A 6000-nucleotide genomic window follows, 5' to 3' on the forward strand; every position below is an offset into this window, starting at 1 on the left:
TGTCTTGTTTTCCACTGTTTCAAATAAATATAAAATGACTATCATGAGGCATGAACACTATACACAATATGTAGTTGTATATAAATGATATTTTATTAGGAAGGTCTCGCTCATTAGCCTAGGTTTTCATTAAACTCACAGCAATGCTCTTACTGCAGTGTCCCAACTACATGGGTTGCTAAACTGAGGTATCACCCCTGACCAAAAAAGAAAAGAAACTTTCTTTAAACAATTATTTCATAGATATTGAAATAATAGTGTTGAACAAGGCTACAGTATAATGAATAATATATTGTAGAAAAATAACAAACAATAACTAAAATATTTATCCTTACATTTCTAGATTTAGAAGTCTAATTGATGTTTAGCAAATAAATGACTTGGTCTTTGGGACAGAGAAAGGTTTTCTGAAGTTAAGATGGTTTTTACTCAAGCTAAGTAAGGTTGAGGAGTAAAGTGGAGAAAAAGAGGAATTCTGGGTGGGAAATAGCATGTACACAGAAAGAGCTGAAGAAATTGCAGGAAATAAATGTTCAGGGTCGCCACGTGTACCAATCAGAGTCTTAAGTATTTTAAGAAAAATTTTGGATTCTTCCCAGATTCCGAAATCTTTCACTCTATTACCCAAATAGAAGTTCTTTCACTCTATTACCCAGGTCTCAAACCCCTGGGTTCAAATGATCTCAGCCTGCAGTGGAGGAGAGGGTGCCTGAACTGGCCTTGTCCCGTAGTCAGACTGATGACTATCTTGAATATCACCATAGAACCTTCGTCCGGCAACGGACAGAGATAGAGAAAAAGATAGTTCTGATTCTATCACACGACAATAGGCTTGATGAACTTTTCTCTATGTAGATAAAGAATATGACATAACTCCTCCATCCAGCACCAGATAGATAGATAGATAGATAGATAGATAGATAGATAGATAGATAGATAGATTGGATAGATGACAGATGGTAGATAGACAGATAGATAGATGATAGATAGATAGATAGATAGATAGATAGATAGATGATAGATGGATGGATGGATAGATAGATAGATAGATAGATAGATAGATAGATAGATAGATAGATAGATAGATAGATGATCTACAATAGATGTAACAGAGGTATCCCTTAGGGATCTGTAGAGATGCTGAGTGTAGCAGAAGGCATCTTCCTGGTTGTTGTCATTGCTGAGGCAATGCTGGGATGGGGAATGAAGTCAATGCACTTGTAAACAACATGGACTGTGTCAGGAACAAGAAGTTTTCTAAGATTGCCTTTATTCTCACTGACTTCATGATTTCCAGAATTGGTGTCATATGGATAATAATTTTACAGGTGTATGTACAATTACTTGTTCCATATATGTTTACTTCTGGTAACCTAACTGAAACTATTACTTACCTCTGGGTACTTATCAATCACTTAAATCACTTAAGTATCTTGTTTGCTCCCAACCTCAACATCCTCTACTTTCTAATGACAACAAATGTTTCTTACTCTCTATTTCTCTGACTGAAAAGGAGTTTAAGTGCAGTTTTTATCTTTTTGTTGGGAAGCTTGCTTACCTTATGTCTACTGTCTTTTCCATAAATGGTAAAGATGGTTCTTGACATAAAATTGCACCAAGGAAACACATCTTGGATCCACCAATGGAAAAAAATATTTCATTATTAAACAAAGTTTAGCCAATCTGGGAATTCTTTTCTTCTCTTGGCAGTCCTGATTATATATTTCCTGCTAATAATTTTCCTCTGGAGACACAACAGGCTGATGCAGTCAGATGTCTCAGGAAACCTAATACAGAAGTTCATGTGAAAGCCACAGAAGTTTTGATATCTTTTATGATTTTCTTTATCTTACAATTTGTAGACATTGCCATAAAAGTAGTAAGCTTTACTCTGCCATAAAACAGACTCCTCTTTATAACCAGTTTGACAGCCACATGCCTCTATCCCTGTGGTCCTTCAGTTACCCTAATTATAAAAAACAATGAGCTGAAGCAAGCTCTTGGGGGGTGTTGCAGTGCCTAAAAGGCTGAGAGATATAAAGAAGTCTCAGAGTCACGTAAATGGGCTTTTAGAGAAAGCTGGATAACTGATGCTCTTTCATCAGTTTGTAACTGGTATCAGATGTTTTAAAAATACCCTGCAATGGTTAATAACATCTCAAGGAGTCTAACTTTCTGGTGGCATTCTAAGTCAACATGAATCCTTAATTCACTTTGTATCTTGACTATGCAGATTCTTCATGCAAACTAACCAAATAGCAATTGGTCTGGAGACAAGTCCTTATGGAGACTGTTTTGGTGAGAATATACCTAAAAGAAAAAAGTCATTTCATTGTTACTCACTGAAATTCTGAGACTGAACCAAAGAAAAAGAAAAGAAAACAGATGTTTATTATCAGTTTTCATATCTAGACAGAACTGGGGACCAGAAACTTATGCCTCTTGTGTGTGTGGTTTTTCTTCAGATTCTATTCCCTTCATCATGTAAATCCTAGTGTTCTTTGTTAATGGTATATGTTTTATGTGAGAAAAAAGGCACAGAAAAAGGACATTGTTCTGTCTAAAGCAGCTCTGGAAATGTAGTCTATCCAAGGAAGAACTGTCTATAAATCTAGCAAATCCACCCAGAATGAAGCAAAGCCAAAATCCACTGGAAACTGGGTAAATATTGTGCTAGAATCATGCACACAAAAGAGTTAATATGGCTGGTAATAAAGAAATAAAAATACTACACTGGAGTAGAATCTATGTGAATTCTGATATTTCTGGCTTTGGTATTCTGAGGCTAATGGGAATCATATCCTCTACCACTAACTTATTAGACTTTAAGAAATGTTGATTTGATTTTTAAACTGATTTTTTTAAAAGTATTTCTATTTTTCAGGACATGAACCAAAGCTACACAGAGAACCCCCATTTCAAAAAATAAATAATTATTTTACTTTTTGACATCACAATATAATAGCATCTTTTCCCTTTTCCCTCTCCTCCCTTTGAATCACCTCATATGTCACTCTTTCCTCTTCTAAACCCATGACCTCTTTTTCACTAATTGTTCTTATGTGGTTACCATTGACTGTCAGCTTTACAGTACAAAGGGTGATGGCACACAGCTTTAATTCCAGTGCTAGAGAGACTGAGGCAGGTGAATCACTGAATTTGAGACCAGCCTGATCTACAGAGCAAGTTCCAGAATGGCAAGGATTATGAAGAGAAATTCTGTCACAAAAAATGCAAAAACAAATAAACAAAAATCACCAAATAGATGAGCATCTAGATATGTTCTTAAGGGATTATATAGCAGAAGTTAAAGTAGGAAGATCCACTCCAATGTGAGCATCATCATGTCATGAACTGTGGTTCCAGTCCGCATTTAAAAAAAGAGAGAGCTAGAAAAATATGAGCATTCATTAATGAGGGCTGTGCTTCTGTATATGTGTTTCTTTTATTGGCTAATGAATAAAGCTGCTCTAGCTTATGGCAGGGCAGAATATAACCAGGATAGAAGAGATATAGACAGAGAGTAGGTAGAGTCAGAGAGACACCATGTAGGTGCTGAAGGAGACAGATGCCAGAACCTTATCTGGTAAGTCACAGCCTCATGATGATACACAGAATAATAGAAATGGGTTGATTTGAGATGTAAGAGCTAGCTAGAAATATGCATGAAAAATTGGCCAAACAGTGTTGGAATTAATATAGATTATATGGGTCTGGGCTCCTGGGAAATAAACGACAGGCTCTGTTTACAAAATGGTGCCCACCATCTGGGGCATAGGTCCATATAACACCTAAAAAAAAACCTTAAGAAAAAAAAAGAGGGCTTCTAGACCCACAAAAACAGGAGCCAAGCACAGCTTCCTAGTAACCACATTTTTTCAGATAGACTCTCTTTGATGGCCATTAGCAGAGGTGTGGCTCCTTTAAGGTAAGGTTTTCTGACTCAGTATTAGCAGCAAAAACTGCTCAGCTTCTTTAAGGAAAGGATTCCTGGCTCATGCTGATAGCAGTAATGGCTCTGGTTCCTTTGGGAGGTCCTGCACTTAAAAGGGGTTTGTGAGCAGCATCCTACTAACTGCTTAATAGCAACATTGACCAGATGTGTCCCTGGAGCTTGGGTGGTGAGCATAGTTCCCAGAAGCAGTTAATATAACTCTGCCATGTTGGACAGAATAGAGCTAACAGACAGGGCCACAGAGTTGGTCCTACCCATGCCTGCTTAGCATTTAGAAAAGAAAAGATAGCACTCCTGGTCAGAAAATGATTACAAATACAAAATAAAAACTGATTCAGACAGAAATAAACCTCACAATGTGTTTTAAAAAACCTTGGGAGAAAGAATATAAAGAATATAGACACTTCTAAAAAGAAATAGTTTTCAAAACTAAAACAAAGTCTTTAAAGAGACAATAAAAGTAATATAAAAGAGTACAAACAGTCATAGATTAAAGGAGTAAATAAAATTAAGGTGTGTAAAGATGGAATATACACAGAGAGTCTGGATTATATATATGAATGTGTTTTCTATAAAGTTTGTGACTGCAGAGAGACATGATTCTGGGAGCTACTAGGTTAAACCAGCATATATATTTTCAAGGTATCTTGACTTCAAAATTTGAGTATATGTATATGCTGCTTTAGAAGAGAGGTTCTGCCTTTGTTTCCACAGAGGATGAAAATCTGTGGATTTCTTCCAGGCTAATGTGACTTGATGGAACAAGACCCCCTGAAAGTCTACATGGACACTAAATTAGTATGCCCAACAAACAGAAGGAAACAGTTTGTAGAAATCAGCTCCCAAATTACAAAAATGGTTGTTTATAAATGTTTGTTTTTACATAAAAGGAGATGTGATACAGAAATGAATAGTTTACATGGGTATAGACTTTGGTTTATTGATACAAATTTAAGGTTAATTTTCTTATATGAGTATTCCTACTCATGTTCAAGGTATTAATGTTTATGTAGCTCCTTTAAAAATGTAATGTATATGATTGGGCATCTCTTGGGTATGTTGCCAAGAGTGGTATTGGTAGATCCTGAGGTAGGTTGATTCCTAATTTCTTGAGAAACTACCACACTGATTTCCAAAGTGGTTGCACAAGTTTGCATTCCCACCAGCAATGGATGAGTGTTCCCCTTACACCACATCCTCTCCAGCATAGGCTATCATTGGTGTTTTTTATTTTAGACATTCTGACAGGTGTAAGATGGTATCTCAAAGTTGTTTTGATTTGCATTTCCCTGATCGCTAAGGAAGTTGAACATGCTCAACTATGTTCATAGCAGCATTACTTTTAATAGCCAGAACCTGGAATAAACCTAGATGCCCCTCAATGGAAGAATGGATAAAGAAAGTATGGAATATATACACATTAGAGTACTACTCAGTGTTTAAAAAGAAAAAAGAAAAAACAATGACATCTTGAATTTTGCATGCAAATGGATGGAAATAAAAAACACTATACTGAATGAGATAACCCAGACCCAAAAAGATGAATATGATATGTACTCACTCATTAGTGTACTCTAGCCATAAACAAAAGACATTGAGCCTATAGATCACAAGCCTAGAGAAGCCAAATAACGAGGTGAACCCAAAGAAAAACATATATAGATCCTCCTGGTAATTGGAAGCAAACAAGAACGCTGGGCAAAAGTTGGGAGCATGGGGATGGAGTGGGGATGGTAGTGGGATTGCAAGAGGGGGAGATGGGGGAGAGAAGGGAGAAGGGAAGGATTGGGGAGACCTTGGGGGAGTGGGAGGGCTGAGATGGAGGAAGGAAAGATATAGGAGCAGAGAAGAAGATATCTACATCAAGGGAGTCATTTTAGGGTTGGCAAGAGACTTGGCTCTAGAGGGGATCCCAGGTGTCCACGAGGATGTCCCCCGGTAGGTCCTTGGGCAGCAGAGGAGATGGTGCCTGAACTGGCCTTGTCCCATAATCACACCGATGATTATCTTGAATATCACCATAGAACCTTCTTCCAGCAATGGAT

The 6000-nt window shown here is 37.1% G+C and overlaps 1 pseudogene; it reads left to right on the forward strand.

Moving 5' to 3' along the window:
- The first annotated feature begins 1137 nt into the window (after positions 1–1137).
- On the forward strand, positions 1138–2023 carry LOC125399300 (taste receptor type 2 member 107-like; annotated as a pseudogene).
- The last annotated feature ends 3977 nt before the right edge of the window (positions 2024–6000 follow it).

Source organism: Myodes glareolus, chromosome 3 (genome assembly GCF_982192425.1).
Source record: "Myodes glareolus chromosome 3, mMyoGla1.1, whole genome shotgun sequence".
In the NCBI taxonomy this organism is placed as follows: Eukaryota; Metazoa; Chordata; class Mammalia; order Rodentia; family Cricetidae; genus Myodes; species Myodes glareolus.